Source organism: Peromyscus maniculatus, chromosome 15 (genome assembly GCF_049852395.1).
Source record: "Peromyscus maniculatus bairdii isolate BWxNUB_F1_BW_parent chromosome 15, HU_Pman_BW_mat_3.1, whole genome shotgun sequence".
Taxonomy (NCBI): domain Eukaryota; kingdom Metazoa; phylum Chordata; class Mammalia; order Rodentia; family Cricetidae; genus Peromyscus; species Peromyscus maniculatus.
Window position 1 is genome coordinate 66,328,646 of NC_134866.1, and position 17,976 is coordinate 66,346,621.

Consider the following 17,976-nt stretch of genomic DNA (forward strand, 5'->3'; position numbering starts at 1 on the left):
TTCAACAGGGTGAGGAGTAAATGGCATCAGGAACACGAGGTAACTGATCACATCTGGAGCTGCAAGAGATGAATGTTTGTGCTTGTTAGCTCTCTCCTTAATAGGGAGACCTGTCTAGCCTAAGATATGGTATTGTTCAAGTTCAAGGTGGGTCTTAATACACTTCTGTTGACCTTATCTCCATAACACATTTCACAGATATGCCTAGAAGCTAGGTTTCTAGGTGAATCTTCCCAAATTGACAACTAATGTTAATTATAAGAGAAAGGGGAGGGGCAGGCAGGGAGGGAGGAGGGAAAGGAAGGAGAGACAGAATGAGAGAAAATTTCCATTGTACCTTATGAAACACCGGTTCAGAACTCACCTTGACTATCCTTGATGAATGCATGTTAAATGATGTCTAATCGTATAATTTTTAGAATTTACCAAGCTCAGTGTAAGAATATGACTTTTCATCTACTCGAAGATTTCAGTTCATGACCCTCCTGTGATCTGTATTTACTGGGGTCATCCTGATATTTTTCCAAAGGCCAAGGTTCTCCCTTAACTGATTTTCACACATAGGGAACATTTGTCTTATGTTGTCATTTTCTAGCTACTGACATCCATGTTAACACAGCCATGAATAGACACTGCCTCAAGAAAACACACAAATCATTTCCAGCTAAAAGGAGACCATGTCTTTGCTAAAACTGCCACTGCATCACTTATCTATGAGAATTGCTGACAGGATTATTTTTCATTTGAACCCCTGGGAAAATAACTCTTCTACATCCTGAATGCCCTTTGAAGTCAGGAGTAAACATAAATAGGGTGGCAAAAGAAATTACATCCTAATCTTTTATAATGTACTTAATAGTGTATTCTGAAACAGCTCTGCAGAAAGATTTATAGGAATGTGAATGACACAAAAACGGATTCTAAAATGCTGAGAGAGAAGTACATCAATCAATTCTTTGGTGGCAAATACTTTTAAAATACACAGTAATATTTTTAGTAGACAGCAGCATAATGAAGAGTTTTTAAATATCTAATATTTTTACATTCACATCATTTGATAAATGAATTCAAAGATGGATTGTCTGCATAGTTTAACTCATAATTTTTGCATCTTAATGTGATTCTATTTTCTTTTTTGAAATGCTTTGAAAATTGCATCAACTCTTACTTTTGTATTTTATTGTCCATCTCAGTGTGTTGGAAATGGGCTTTGGCCAACTGATCACGGGATTGGTGGATACATTTGTAATCTGAGCAACGAGAGAAATTTAAAATAAGTGTAAGAGGAAGGAATTACATGAAGACCGACACACTTTTTTCTGTAATTTGGCTCTTATAAACAGAATGTTTGATACCAGGCCACAGACATGAAGCAACAGTGACCACAGTAGACAGGAGGGATTCAGACCTAAGTAAGCTAATATCAGTTATTTTCATGCCTGAATGAATTTGAAATATTCAAATCTGTGTGTGAGGTATCCATGTGATCAAGCTTGTATGCAAGAGGTTTAATCATTTCCATGGACCTATTTCATGAAATCCCAGTGAAGAGAAATGAAAGACAAATAAGGTAAAAATGTGGAATTTATCAAAGAAACTGCAGCATTTTACTGGGGATGGAAAGCAGAGCTATCAGCTTTATAGCCAGTATTGTGCAAGGTTAATGAAGACTTAAAACATTGACAGCAACTCAGACCAACTACTCAAGAAAGAGGAATGAGTTTCAGCCACAAAAGAAAAGCAATTATCAAGGTTAGTAGTTAGCTACTATATATTATAGTATATTTCCTGATTTAAATATTAAATATCCAAAATATGACTAGAAATATTACCATGGGCTTATAATTTTGTGCTGGACCTTCTCTCCAAAATCACATAAAATTATGGAATATCAATGTACTTAATACATACATGCTCAGGACATCATTTCAATACTTCTCATTCAGTGAATCACATTTTAAGATGAGAAGTACTCAAGCTGGGTAGTGGTGGCGCCCGCCTTTAATCCCAGCACTTGGGAGGCAGAGGCAGGTGGATCTTTGTGAGTCCGAGGCCAGCCTGTTCTACAGAGCGAGATCCAGGAAAGGTGCAAAGCTACACAGAGAAACCCTGTCTCGAAAAACCGAAAAAAAAAAAAAAAGAGAGAAGTACTATCACTTCTTTTTGCAGAATTCTATGTAAGGTAATGCTTACAAAGTCTCCTTACATGGGTCCACTTCTTCAAGTTGTTTGCATTTCTTCATGAAAAGAAATATGTATATATGAATTAAAATTTTAATTTGACATGTTTGTAGGGAGAATTTTTTGAAAGAAAATAGCAAATTACAAACTTTCTTAATATGGTGAAATAAACCCACTTTTGATATACCATATATTCTATAAATTGCACTGTTTTAAAAAAATCAGATGAAATATATTAGTGAAACTAAAATTTAATATCCATACAATTTAGAATATTTTACATGTTATATCTCTGTATGTATTTAAAGTTATGCATCACATATGCATGTCTCCATCACAAAAACTGAGTGAAAAAACAAAAGAAAAATCACTAAAGAAAGTGCAAACAGCAGATAATCTTGAGAAACACATTGATATTAATGATATTTTCAGGAAGAAGCTCAAGCCAGAGCTTCAGGTAAAATAGAGAAATAAATAAGAGTGTCCATTAAAGAGCCTTGGGATGAACAGTGAGATAAAAGTCTCTCTTTTAATATCTTAAGACTTCAGGAAAAAATCTCTAACACAAATTAGAAAACACAAAAGTATAAAACACAGTTTTATTTGTTTATTTCAATTTATTATTTTTCTTTAAAATTTCAGCCAGCAGTACTATACTTACTTTCTTTCTCTCCCTTTCAACATATATCCTATGCTCTCTGTCTTCCTCTCAAAGGTATGATCTCTTATTCCTTAATTATTATTGTTATACAAAACACACTCTCTCTCTCTCTCTCTCTCTCTCTCTATATATATATATATATATATATATATATATATATATATATATATATATCCTGAGTCTATGTGTTTATGATTGACTGCTTGGGATTAGATAGATTGATTGACTGCTTGGGATTAGATAGATTAACAGGGGATCATAGCTGGAGAAGAATTATTATCTCTCTAGCAGGCATTTGTTGTTTATAGCTCTTTATCTAGAGGTAAGGCCTTGGGGGATTTTCACCTTCCACAATAGTCTCAAATGGTATGGTTAATGTTTTACTCCTTGTGTAGCTGACCATATTTTTCAGATTTCATGTGGCTTCCCTGACATTATAGCCAAGTCACAAATGATGATCTTTTGATGCAGGACTTGGAAGAAACCAAGTTAGTATTAATCTAGAGGCCCCTTCCTTGGTGACAAGCTCTTTTGATATCTGAGTGCCCTATGCAAGCAGCAAAGGGGGAAAATTAGAATTCCTACCCAGCAGTAAAGTCAAAAAAGCTAACAATGATCAGCACTATAAGATCTCATTGCATTTGTATTTGGGGAATGACTAAGAGCCATCTAATTGGACTTAAGTTTTGCTTAATGAGAGGGAATCTATGCCAGGTACTATAAACCTTGCCAACTACCCATCACTGGTGAACTCATTGACCTTAGAGAAAAACTTATTTCTGCCAATACCCTAAACCAGAATAATTTCCTATTGAATGTGAAAAACTTATTCTTATATCTATCTATATGTAGTTTTAGCTGTTATTTCTCACCAAAAATCGTCTATGTTCAGCAGAGAGATACCATTACAGATATCCATATCTTGTTGAAATATGACAACTATGGAGTATGCATCCTCAACACAACCCCTGCACCAAAGGCTCAGGGACACCATAAAGCAGCAAATTTAACAGTAATATTGTCATGTAGAATACTAATCCTGATAAAGAAAATTTAAACCTTAGATGTTGAAATTTACAAAGAAATGATAATTACATGCAGACACTAAAATCTCAAAATTAATGCTATGTATCTAATGAAAACTTTAAAACAATAACAATAATAAGGGAAGTTGAATGATAGATTTTTTTTACACTGTTACAATGAATAAGCCTGACATAAAATAATGGGAACAATTTCAATGTGTGATTAAATAAACAAACCTTGATTAAAAGTTTAAAAGAGAGTAGTAGGGAGGAAAAAAGGGCAAATTAGAAAAGATGTGAACTGAGGAACATTATAAGGATAAAACACAGTGCAAAAGAGACCATCTTGTGATTTTCTCCATAACAATTGCAATGATTCATTTCAATGTTCTGCCACATACTAAATACGGGTGTGGAAAATTACCAGTGAATATTGCCATGTTATAAAACATGAACTGCTTAACTAGTAAGTACCCTGAAACAACTACAATGTATGGATGACTTCCAGTCAGTTTAAGAACAATTTTTTTCAATTATGTGCTGGCTTTCAGAGATGTTGTTGTGCACAGTGCTAGATGCTGCCTGCTTCTTTGAGAACAAACCATGTTTGAAAGTTAATAAAGACATCCCATCTATATCTGAATATTTTAGTCTTGGCAATTGGGATAGGTGTGATCATATGCATTCACTACTATAAACTGCATTAAGAAACTTCTTTGCCCAAAGTAGAAATTAGTACAAAATCTTGCATATCCTACTTCAGTACAGAAAGCAGCTAAATATCACACATATAGGACACAGCATTATTCCAAAGCTCATAGTCTACTAAGCTTTCAGATAGTTCTTTGATCATACGTGGAGGCAAAATAAAGCTACAGACTTCTTTCATATGAGCTTTAGTTACTTTACTAGACTGTTGACATTATTCACATTCCTATAAACATTGCATTGCCAATACATGTTAGAGCAAATCTATATCATTCCATTTGGCCTGATCCAATCTTACACTTTACCTTTAGTGATTGAATTCTCTTAGAATCTATCTTCATTTTTATTTCTTCAATTCTTGCTAAATAGGCACTGAATAAGCAAAGGCCTATAACTTTATTTCCCTCAGAAAAGGCCCATAATTTCTTCTCAGCTACAGTAAGATTAAAATATCAGTGAAGAGGTTGTAGGAGAATAGAGATACAGTTATCCCATTAAAACTGAAAGAATATTGTTTTAGTGAAAGAAATATCTAATCTCATAGAAGTGAAGATTTAGTACCAACCAGCAGAAAATTCAAGTGAAATTAAAATATCAAAGAACCTAGCTTTGTCTGGCTGCCCAAATGTCTCCATTCTCAGTTTAATTGCCCCATTCCCATTTCTATAAGTGCGCTTATCTTATATATTACAATCATAAACTAAAATGCTTCAACACCTTGTTAATCTGTCATTGTGCTTTATTTCAAAGCTGTCTGTTCTGATATTTAAAATAACTTTTATTTTAAGCTCTTCTGACTTATGTTTTCATTGAGCTTTCATTTGGCGATTAAAATTCTTTGATCCATTTTTGTTTTCTTCCCTTCAGGGAATCCTCAAATTAAAGACAAGTAGGAATCGCATCTCAAAAGGCTGTGTACCTGGGATTGGTAACACATGCCCCTAAGCAGAGGCGGGTGCATCCCTATGAGTTCCAGGCCAACCAAGACTACATATTGAGATTCCATCTAAACAATTTACTGCTTCTACCACCACCACTACTACTACTACTGCTACTGCTGCTACTACTACCAACAACAACAGCACCAATAATAATAATAATAATAAATATTAATAGCTTCCCTATTCATAATATCCACAGAAAGGAGGCAAGCAAAATGCCCTTCAACAGATGAATGGATGATGAAAATATGGTACACACAATCAATGGAGTACTATTCAGATGTTAAGAAAAATGTAAATTTCAGGTAAATGGATTTACCAATAAAAGATTATATTGAATGAGGTATTCCAGACACAGAAATGCAAATGTTGCATGTTCTGTCTCATCTGTGCTTCCTAGCTCCAACTCCTAAGATGTGACTATATTACATGAAATAACTGCAGAAACCAGGAAAGTATAAAGGGACCATGGGGGAGGATTTTGGGAGGGGATTATCTAGCAAGATATGGGTGATACAAATTGGAAAATAGAGTAATTGGGAGAGAGGTCTGAATGGTTGATGGAAGGATATTGAGGTCAATGCAGAGGAAAGATGGAGAAGAAACAAACAATATTATTTGTTTGATAAAGCCTCAAGGTATCATATTATTTTATATTTACCTAAAATTATACACAATACATATAAGTGTATGTGTAGACACAAATGCAAATATATATGCGCACACACACACACACACACACACACACACACACACACACGCTATATATACTTTGAAGTTAGGCTATTTGGGATGATAATGCCCTCCACAAGAACCATAGACTAGTAAAAACCTCAGTATCAGGAACAACAGTAAAAAAATCCTCTTTTCCAATGGTGGGTCAAAGCAGTACAAGTAACTCCCCAAACAATACCTACTATTAATGGTATTGGTGTATCCCTTGTTTACTTCTCAGAGGTTGAGGGAGGGCTCATATTGCTGAGGATACTACACACTTAGGACACAAGACGTAGATGACTTAAGCTGTAGCTTCCATGGTGCCAGAAAATACTATGCAAGGTGATAAGAAAGAGAAGTAATTAAACAGTAATTAAACAGCTAAAGCATCTATGGACAACAACAATGGTTGTCATGGCAAGATAATTTGCATTAACATGTTGGTAGTAATCAACAGCTATCTAGTTGGATTTTAGATCCACTCACAAAGAGGAAAACCGTGCCTGGTGTTGGAAACTCTGCCAGCTTCTAAATACTAGTGAGGTTATAGACCTTAAAAGAATATCTACTTGTGCTACTTTGCTAGACTTACATAACTCTACTAAATTCTAAATTGTGTTCTTATACTCTCACATAAGTATAACTACAATCTTTCATCAGAGAAGTCTTTCTTTACAAAAACATGGAAGCCACCATAGAAAGTCAAAACTATATAGTGTGGAGGTCAATAGATAGTGGAGTGTCAAGCACTACCAGATAGATGAACATCACAGCTCCTGTATCCATGGCTCAGGAAACATGAAAGAAAAGAGGACAGAAAGATTTTAAGAACCAGAATAGTAGAAAATTAAGTGTGAGTCAGTCTCTCTTAAAAATCTGCATAAACAAGAGAGGAAGAATGGCAGTATCAATGGACATGATAAAGTCGGAAAAGACCACATTTCATAGCCCAGCCTTAGACAAATAATTATATGTAATTAATGACAGGAAAGAAAAGGAGATGTAGCCTCTCAAAGGCATGAGCTCTCTTATCAGTTGTTTAATGCAGAGTTCTTATATCCCAAATCATAAACAAATAAATAAGAAAAAAGAGATAAACAGATTCAACAGGTTGTATATATGTGTATGTATATGTATACATATATATATATATATTACTTACACACATATATATGCAGTAATATATATGTGTGTATTAATAATAATAAAAGAAAAACAGATTATCAAACAGAATCAGGTGTCATGGGAAGGTTTTGGGGAGGGTAGCTAGGAGGGGCTGGAGGGAGGAAGAGGGGTAAATGATTTAATTTTATTATGATTAAAAAGGTCTGTGTAACCATGGCTTGTCATGACTTGTGGTCAGAATGACTACCTTATTTCTTAAATACGTTCTAATATCTGTCATATCATTATTACCTTATAATAATATTATGAGTGATTTGATCACTGAATGTAAATATATCAATCATATTTCCTTACAAATAGCATTTAGGCAGTAACTCATCATGTATCAGGACTACCACATTTCAGAATCATGTGTTCTACTTGGGAAAATTTCCTTTCAGTTCTTTCAGTGTTGACTTAGTACAGACTAACTCAACACAGACCTCAGTTCACATAAATTTGATGAGTCTGTATGACTGCAATATTAGTTACAGTGCTATATAGTGCATATAGTTCTACTGTGACATTAGTCATTTCCCACACATTTTAAACTTTAGTTACTTTATATCCTCTAATTACAATAATACAATACATAATAAAATGGTGAATTAAGTATAATTTCTTTTGGGACTTGGTTTTGATTTTTGTTGTCATTGGCTTTTATCCATAATATTTGCTGTTGTAGATGTCAAAACCCAAACATGTTCTAAGCACTCTGCACTGCAATATTTATAGGTAGAAATTAGAAATGACACTTGGCTCAGCCTGGGAGGAGGGGACTGGACCTGCCTGGAATGAGTCTACCAGGTTGATCTCAATCCTTGGGGGAGTCTTTGCCCTGGAGGAGATGGGGGTGGCTGGGAGGAAGGGGAGGGGGGCAGGAGGGGGAAGAACAAGGGAACCCTTGGCTGATATGTAGAATTAAATTATATTATAAAATAAAATAATAATAAAAAGAAATTAGAAATGAGATAGAAACTACAAATGATATGCCAAAAATGATATTTTTAGAATATTGTCTAAATTTTGGGATTTTTAACCTGTTTCTACTTTAACTATTTCATGAGAGATGTGCAAATGGCTGTACAGTTCTATAAAAGCAAATAATTTTTGTAAAAACATATGTAAATGACATACATAAATTTGCCTCTGAATTATAACAATACAAGTATGATGCTAATCTTTTCCTCTTGTTTGGTTTTGTTCTGAAATGAGAGCAAATTATTCAAACCATTTAACACTTGTGTTAAACTTAATTGACTTCAAGTTTTTTTTCCTTTAGGCAGAGTTTCTAATGTTAGAAAATTACAATTCGGTTCTTTCCATATCTTGCAAAAGTGTTAAATCATGAATTACTGTTTTCTAAATCCATTCGTGCAATAATTCATCTTAATAATCTAGGCACTTTCAAATGCCGCAGATAACTGTTTCTCTCAAAATCACAAATCTCCTAGGTCCTTCTGCTTTGATGGGAATTGGGACAACGGTACTACAATGTTGGAAGCTAAAACAGTTAGTGAACAAATATAGCACTGTCTGGAATACTTATTTTCTATTAATTTATGTTCATTTTCCTTTAAATAATGAATATGAAAATTAATAACAGTGCTGCTTTTCCAGCTGGGGATGAACTTTTACTAGCGATGGGCTGAGAAGTCCTTTTTCAGAGAAATACAAGCATTGCTATGCTTATCTGTCTTGTGAGAATCACCTAATGCCTGAGTGTGTTGGATAGTAATAAAATTATCTTGTCACAGAAGCGACTCTTTTAAAGAATGAGAGGTGAAATAATCTGAGGTTGAATTTTATAGCTGCTTTTCCAAGGACAAATAACAGTGGAGGCTCTGAGAGAAAAATCAACTTTGGTATTGTTTATAAATACTAAAGTAAGAAAAGCTCAACTATCAGTAGTGAGAAATTAATGGAAATAGCTCATGAGGCCATTCTGCTGTTATTGGTGAATAGAAGCTTATTTTTTTCTTTGCTTTATTATTATTACTAAATGATCTATGGTAGAGCTTTTTATCTTTTAAAATATGCATGTTAATATTCTCTAATATGAAAGGGAAATTTAGCAAAAATCAATATCTTTTAATATGAAAGTGAACTTTGGAGTAACATATTGACTCATAAATTTTTTCTTGGCATTTATTGAAACACTTTTCATTTTGATTGTGTTAACTGATATATTAGTTAGCATATGCATAAACTTTTAGCATTTCAATTCTCAATAAACTTGATACAGTAACTTCTGAGTTCATCGTATGGTCCATTGCTATAAGCTTTCTTTCCCTACACTCCTCTCTGTTTGAGAAAACTGACACCATCGTCTATCAATGACAAAATTTATTCCTGTAAAAGAGACAGTAGTGAGGAGGGTGACTCTCACCTGAACTCCTAGTATTCAAGAGGCCGAGGTGGGCAGATCTCTGTGAAGCAGAGGCCAGTCTGCTCTAAACAGTAAGTTTCATGTTATTCAGGGATATGTAATGAGGCCCTGTTAAAATAAAACAAAACAAAACAAATAAAAAAATCCCAAATATCTTTTCAAAAATTCTATAAGCAAGGAGTTAGTCATATTTAGCATTACATTTAGTAAATAATATCCAAGTCCTTCTGTAAATTAATTTGGTATTGTAAGGACTTCATTGAGTAAATCATTCTTAATTGTGTATCCATATAGGCCAGAGTCCTTAGGCAGCAACCAAATCTCATAATTCGGAGGAGTTGTAGAATCCTTCATTGTTGACAGGTGTTCTGTTTGGTAACCTTAAGTATCTTGAGCCTTCAGTGACATGGAGAGCACATAGAGTCTATGAGTGGATCTCTAGGGATTACAAGTAGAGCCACATTTCCTCCCCACTGTGGATAATTGAACTCACATTTCTTGTGTTTAGTTATCATACAATGCAGATATCTCTTTTAATACTGAAAACTGAAGACCATCCCATCATCCTGGAACCCTAATTCAGGAGTTTGTATATCCACTGTGGCTGGAGGGGTGTATGTCAAAGATATAGCAAGGCAAAATGAAAGTCTGTGTGTGTACATTCTAATCAATATTGTATCCACACATAAATTCTTAATTTAGTTTTTAGCTTTTACCTGAATTAGACAGTATTATATCTCTGGTGGATACTTTCTGCTGTGTAGTTATATAATTTAAGATTTCTTTACTTTTGTAAGTACCATATGTACTGTTGTATCTTCTATCCATTATTTTCCTATAATTATTATAGATTATTTACTTAAATTCCTCTTTGTGACTTGACATAGGTCTTCTACCAGTGGTATGTAAATGAGACAAATCACTTACAGCAACCAAACTTCAATATTGGTATGTGTGAACAGGCTTAACCTAATTTCTTATCAGAACTTCATAACTATTTTCTCCTCATTTCTTAACGCTTAGCTTTCACCAGTTTAATTTTTAACTATTGCTTTATCTCACAAGCCTATACACCCAAATATAATCTAATTCTAAACCATTTATTCTTCATGGGTGGGTGACATAGTGCATTCCACAATACTACATTCATTGAGCACATTGTTCATCATCCCCTCTTACGTAACTGTTACTAATTGTCCTGTAATTCAACCACCACCTATGGTTGGTTTTTTTTATAGAAGCAGTGAGTTAATCCAACTGTAAATTTAGGATATGTTCTTTTCCTTTAACAGGTGCTATGAGACTCCCAAAACATCAACATTTACAAGCTGAGAAAAATTGGATCAGCTCTACCAGTTTATTGAATATCTGAGCCACCTGGTAAGCCTAGATGCACCCTCAGGTCTAGCAAGAGCTTCACTGGATGCCTCATTATTCATTTTCAGTGGAATAATAATTGACTTATATGTTTATCCTGGCTCTGTGGAGCCACATTTCTGAATACTTCAGTTCAAATTTGATATGCAAATGTTGAGGAAATGACAGCAGTTGAGTCTACTCGGTCAACGTCTCTAAGTCTGGACCTTAGCAAGTGTTCTGTTGCTTTTCCTCGTCCTCACTTTAGTAGCTAAGCCACAGAGACAGTGATTTTTCTCAGATACAATATTTGAAAGCCCTCAAAACATTCAAGTAATACTTGCAAAATATATGTGTGGGTGTATATTTTTTAGCTAAAAGAAATGAAGGGAAATAATACTGTTTACATTTTTCTGACATTGTAGGTTTATTTTCAGGGGTTCAATTATCACTATGGTTTGTGAACAGAACAATGGTCCAGGTCTGAGACATTCCCCAAGGAACTATGACTTTTGTTGAGAACATGAACTCAGATTTATAGTCCCCTCTGTTATTAAATGAGGTTCTTCAGAAACTTCTCAAAATTGTTCTCGTTTTCAGGAGAAAAACACTGCTGAACAACATATTGATGATTGTAATCCTTATTTTTGCAGGCAATCCTGGCTTCTCTAGGTAGCAAATCATATTTTTTCTGTTGGGACATTCATAAAACACATCCACTTGAGTATCTTGATTTAGCAATTATTTTCATCTTTCATGTTCATGAAAATTAAGTCTTTCAAATTTTCTCAATATGGACCTCATCCTTTCTTCCTCTGAACTCTAGAAGCTAAACTGGAATCTGAATTTTGAAGAGATGACTTAATCATAGTAATTTTGTTTTTAGTTTCAATTCTGCCCTATTAATTACTCTTGAAGTTCAGTATTATGGCACTCATGGCAAATAAAGTTTCAGCCTGAAGACAGCAGCATATTTTTGTCCTTACCTGGCAAAGTGCAGCCTGGATTGTGACACAAAGTAAAAAAATCAAATTTAGAAATGTTCTCTTACAAGTGGCTCTGTCTGAGCCAGTAACTGAAGCTGAACTCCAGTTAATCACAGATGACTGGCTCATTTGAGGCATGGAGTTTCAACCAATTAAGATGACTCAGTGTGCCATTTCTGTTTTCTGTCTGTAAGTCTGTCTGACCCTATGGCAGCCTCTGAGATTCTAAAATCTCTTTTTACTTGAAGTGTTATGCTCTTGATTCAATAATTGTGAATAAATTCCCAGTAACACTCTTCATGACAAATTTGTTCTAATTTCGTCCATAGGCATGCTGTCTCCTGCTCCATTTCTTGGCTAGTTCTTAGCACTCTTTTCTTTTCTAATCCTTTTATCACTGCAGGCTGGGTCATACTAGTTTATTTTGTTTTTGTTTTTTGCCACAATGTTCTAGTTGTTGTGACAGAATCTAGAAAAAGTGATAAGATGAATACTAAAAAATCTCTTTTTCGTTATCAAGGAAAGGCATATGTCTACCTTATCTTCTTTTGAAGATGCTATATACAATTTCCATAACAATAAGTTTCAAGAAAGAATAAATTTTGTAGATGTAATTTTGAAACACATCTGCATTAGAATCAGTAATATATTTTCTCATGTGTTTTAAATGAAATGAGTGTATTTCATTAATTGTAAATAATCTTAGAATGACTATTGTGGTTAAGTTGAGAGGCAAATTTGTTCTTCCTCTTTCTCGGTGTTTTTCTGAATATGACACAATGGAATATATATGTTAATGAGCTTGTGTATTCAAAGTTTTTGTTGAGTTTGTTCATTTAGCACTTAATACCATAAATAAATTCTCAGTACAGTGACTCCTACAAGGCTAATTCTATTTAATAACATAAATTCAATCCTATTTAAAGTGGTCCATGATTAACAGTTTTTAGAGTTTTCTCTTTTGCTTTATTCATTTTCCAGATTTATTAAAGAAAACATTATATGTATGCTATGATATTTTGATAGCTTTATAAATTATACAATCATTTTTGCCTACCAGTAATTGTGAAATAAAATGTGAATTAAAAAATGCCCCTATGGGCTTATGTGCTTGAGCATTTGGTTCCTGGTTGTTGAACTGCTCTAAAAGATTGTAGAACATTTGCTTTGTGACTGAAGAAAGTGGGCATCTGGGAACAGGTCATGACCTTTTACAGCTTGACCTCCTATCTGCCTTCTGCTTCTGGTTCTACCAGAATGTGACATGTGGAGTCCCAGGTTAAAGTTGTTGCACCTGTCACTGATTGTTCCTATGCTCTCTCTTCTGTTATGTACTGTGCTCTCAAGTTGTGAAAAAAAAAAAAGGGAGAAAAAAGTTCTTCCTTTATCTTGCTTTTTTTCAGAAACGTTGTCACAGAAATGGTACAATCAATTAATATGCCAGGTGATTATACTCATCATGTCACATAGTTTTGTCTTTTGGTTTATCTACATGTTATGAGTGTGTATATTTGTTTCTATAGTGAGAAGATTGAAAATATAATCTCATAAGAAACCCAAGAATAAAACGCAGTATTAACCACAGCTATTTACATTGAAGGATAGGTACACAGAAAGTACCAACTTTGACTGGAAACTTCCAAAATTTTAGGCTGCCAATTTCCCTGCTCCCCGCATCCTTGTCAAGCATCTTGTTAGTCTCCTTTCTGCTTCTGTGAGTCCTGCATGTTTAGATACCATGGACAACAGCTGACCTTTTACACCTTCAATATTCCAGGTATGTTGCATTTAACACAATGCTCTTAAATTTCATATGAGCTGTTGAAAATGGAAGGAATTTCTTCCTTGTGATGCCTGAAAAAACCATTCCATGTATATACATGATAATGCTGTTAGGATGTTTTAATACTGTTTTAGTGTAGAATGTATAAATCTATAAGCTGAATTTTGCCCATTAAGTCATTCAAGTATTCTTAGACAAGTGCAACTTGACCTAAAATGTGAGCTAAATACTTCTTTAAACTACAATAACCACTACCAATTTGAAGTAGCTTTGAAGTTCAATTAAAAGCAAAACAAACAAAAATAGGAAAAAGCAATCCTAAAATAACTCACAAAAAAATTCACGAACCCAAAACATGACATTTAAAAATAAAACCAAACCAACATTCTTCAAAATACGTAGCTAAATATTTCCAAAAGAAAAAAAAAATTACTCTGCATGTTTCATAATACTTGAATATACATTCAATTAGGTGATTTTTGGATGCTGAAGTCTGTGAATATTGCATACAAGTATTTTGTCTGAAGCTAGAGTTCCATGTGGACTTCATTTATGTCTGGTTTGGGACACTGCACTATAGTCTTTGTTACCTCAGAGGGAGCAAAGTGATTTAGCTCAGTTCAATTTCAGCAAGTTGATAACTTTGCCCTTGCCCGTCAGCTATTCTGAATCACTGCTGACTGTGGGCAGTGCTATGGCAGTCCACATCTCACTCTGTTTGTGCAAAAACAGATTTGGTTTAATGCTTTCTGACCTTCTGTGCAGGCCTAGTGGCTCAGCAGGAATAATGAGAGTTTACCAGGGTACAGGTCTAATTTGTGCTGAAATGCTGGTACCCATTGTCCCTGTCTGCTTCTTCTGAAACCAGTTATTCTGAAAATGAGAATCAACAAAACAGGCTACATGAGATGAACGGAAACTCACATAAAATAGATGAGATGTATAATGTTTTCCTTTTTCCTTTTGTACTCCCTATTATTTATACCATAGAATCAGTTGTTAGTCTCTCGTGATTTGAGTGAGTTTAGAATACTAAAAAATGGAAACTGGACTTGATGTTTTAAAACTTCAATCCAGAGGTCAGCCGAATAGCTCACTAGGTAAAGGCACTTGCTGCCATTCCTAACGACCTAAGTTTGATCACAGAATTCACATGGTGGAAGGAGAGAAATAATTCCTTAAAGGAGTCCACTGATTTCAACATGTGTATAGTACACATATCACAAATAAATAAATGAATACAGTTTTTTGAAAATTAGATGTGAAAGTTCAAATAAAAAAAAACAGAAAATTTTAAGATAGAGTGGAAACAACTTCTCACTAGAAGACATTGGGTGCACTCTACAAGAAAATTATGTTTTAACTCTTTCCTCAGAAGTCATTCAAAATCAGAGAACACAGGAAGAAACATGAAGCAAAAGCAGCTAATAAAATTAAAATCAAGAAACTGCTAGAAGTCCATGTAGGCTACCTGCCAAACTCTCCCATCTTCCACTCTCTCTGTGCCCATCCACCCTATCCCAGTCCCTGTTCTCCTAGTTGTCTTATCCCTGAGCACAGAATTGGGGTAAAGACTCTCAGCTCTACCAGAGACCAAACTTGTGGTCAGAAGTTGAGACTCCAAACATTGTAGAATATTTTAAGGTATGTTACTTTTGTTTATGTTGCATCTGTTTAACTCTGTGAAGCTGTGTTACTGTGCCTGTTTAAAACACCTGATGGTTTAATAAAGAACGGAACATCCGATAGCAAGGCAGGAGAAAGAATAGGTGGGGCTGGCAAGCAGCAAATATATATAGAAGGAGAAAACTGGGAGGAGAGATCTAAGATCAAGCAGCCAGAGGAGGACACCAGGGGGCCAGTCAATCAGCTACACTACACAGACAGCAAGCCACAGAGTGAGAGTAATCTACAGAAGTTAGAGAATTGGAAAAGCTCAGAAGCAAAAGATAGACAGGATAATTTAAGGAAAGCTGGCTAAAAAGTAAGCCAAGCTAAAGCCAGGCCTTCATAAGTAATAATAAGCCTCTATGTGTGAAATATTTAGGAGCTGGGTGGTGGACCCCCTAAAAAGAGTAATAAAACAACCAACAATATCCAAATCAGTGGAGACCTCCTTCTCAACCACAGGCCAAACTGACCAGAAAATCAGGGAGGAGACAGAAACTAAGGCACAAAACATCTACCCGACAATGACAAACTGAGAAATCAGCAATTAGACCTATAATTACCGCAAATCCAGATGCTTAGAGGCCAGCATAAGAATACAATCAACAACAGCCAGGACTATATGTATGTTACCATCAAAGGACAGCTATTCTACTGCAGCAAGCCATGAATATTCCAATGCAGCTGAAGCACAAGATAACTACCTTAAAAACCAAATTTATGAAGATGATAGAGGTCCTTAAAGTGAAAAAGAATAAACCTTTTAAAGAAATGGAAGAAAAAACAAACAGTTGAAGGAAATGAATAAAACTGTTAAAGATCTGAAAATGGAAACTGAATCAATAAAAAAAAAGCAAAATGAGGAAATTGTGGAAGTGAAAAATCTAGGTAAGCAAATAAAGACACAAGTATCATGAACAGAATGCAAGAGATAGAAGAAAGCACCTTAGGTATTGAAGATACAATAGAACTAATAGATATAATAGTCAAAGAAATGTTAAATCTAAAAAGTTCATTACACAAAACATCCAGGAAATCTGGGACACTAGGAAAACACCAAAAGTAAAAATAATAGGTATAGAATAAGATTGACAGCTCAAGGGTCCAGAAAATATTTTCAGCAAAATTATAGAACAAAACTTTCCTAACCTAAAGAGGGATATGCTTAAGAAAGTACAAGAAGCACACAGAACACCAAATAGATTGGGTTAGAAAATAGTCTTCTTGTCACATAGTAATCAAAACAATAAAAAAGAGACCAAAGAAACACTATTAAATGCTGCAAGAGAAAAAGAGCCAGTAACACGTGAAGGCAGACCCATGAGAATTATACCTGACTTCTTAGTGGAGACTCTAAAAGCCAGGAGGGCCCAGACAGATGTCTTAGAGAATCAAAGAGACTATGGATGCCAGCCCAGACTGCAATACCCAGAAAATGTCTAATCATCATAGATGGAGAAAGCAAGATATTTCATGACAAAGTCAAATTTAAACAATATCTATCCACAAATCCAGCCCTACAGAAAGTACTAAAGTGAAAACTTCAACCCAAAGAGGTTTTTGTACTCATGAAAACACGGGTAATAAATAGCTACACACCAGCAAAACCCAAAAAAGGGAAACACACACACACACACACACACACACACACACACACACACACACACACACACACACTTGCACTACTACCACCACCAAAAGCAACAACAACAACAACAAAAAAAACAGAAATAACAATCATCGGTCATTAATATCTCTCAAAAATCAGTGGACTCAAGTTCCCAATAAGATGACACAGGCTAACAGAATGGACATGAAAACATGATCCATTCTTCAGCTACGTAGAAGAAATATTCATCAACATAAAAAAATGTATATTACCTCAGAGTAATGGGCTAGAAAAAGATTTTTCAAACAAATGGACCTAAGAATGAAGCTGGTATAGTAATTCTAATATCAAGCCAAATAGACTTCAAATAAAAATTAGTTTAGAGGGATGGGGAAGGACAGTTCATTCTTATCAAAGGCAAAATACACTAAGGTGACATTTTAATTTTCAATACATATGCCCCAAATGCAAGAGCACCCACATTTATAAAGAAAACATTACTAAAGCTTAAAGCACAAATTGATAGTGAGGCTTCAGTACCCCACTCTTGTCAATGAATAGGTCATCCAGATAAAAAAATAAACAAACAAACAAAAAATACTGGAACAAACAGACATTATAAACAAAATAGACCTAACAGATATCCACAGAATATTTCACCCAAACTCAAAAAAATATAGATTCTTCTCAGCATCTTTAATTTTGGAAATTTCTCCAAAATTAACTATATACTCTCTCAAATCAAGCCTCAACAGCTACATGAAATTTGAAATAACCAACTGCATCCT

The 17,976-nt window shown here is 34.6% G+C and overlaps 1 long non-coding RNA gene across 1 annotated transcript; it reads right to left on the reverse strand.

Annotated features, from left to right (window-relative positions):
- Nucleotides 1-1,169: 1,169 nt before the first annotated feature.
- On the reverse strand, nucleotides 1,170-10,104 carry LOC143268771 (uncharacterized). Its single transcript, XR_013044898.1, has 3 exons — nucleotides 9,988-10,104; nucleotides 9,641-9,749; nucleotides 1,170-1,250 (listed from the first exon to the last, which is right to left on the reverse strand). It is a non-coding gene; the product is annotated as an uncharacterized LOC143268771 (long non-coding RNA).
- Nucleotides 10,105-17,976: the final 7,872 nt, after the last annotated feature.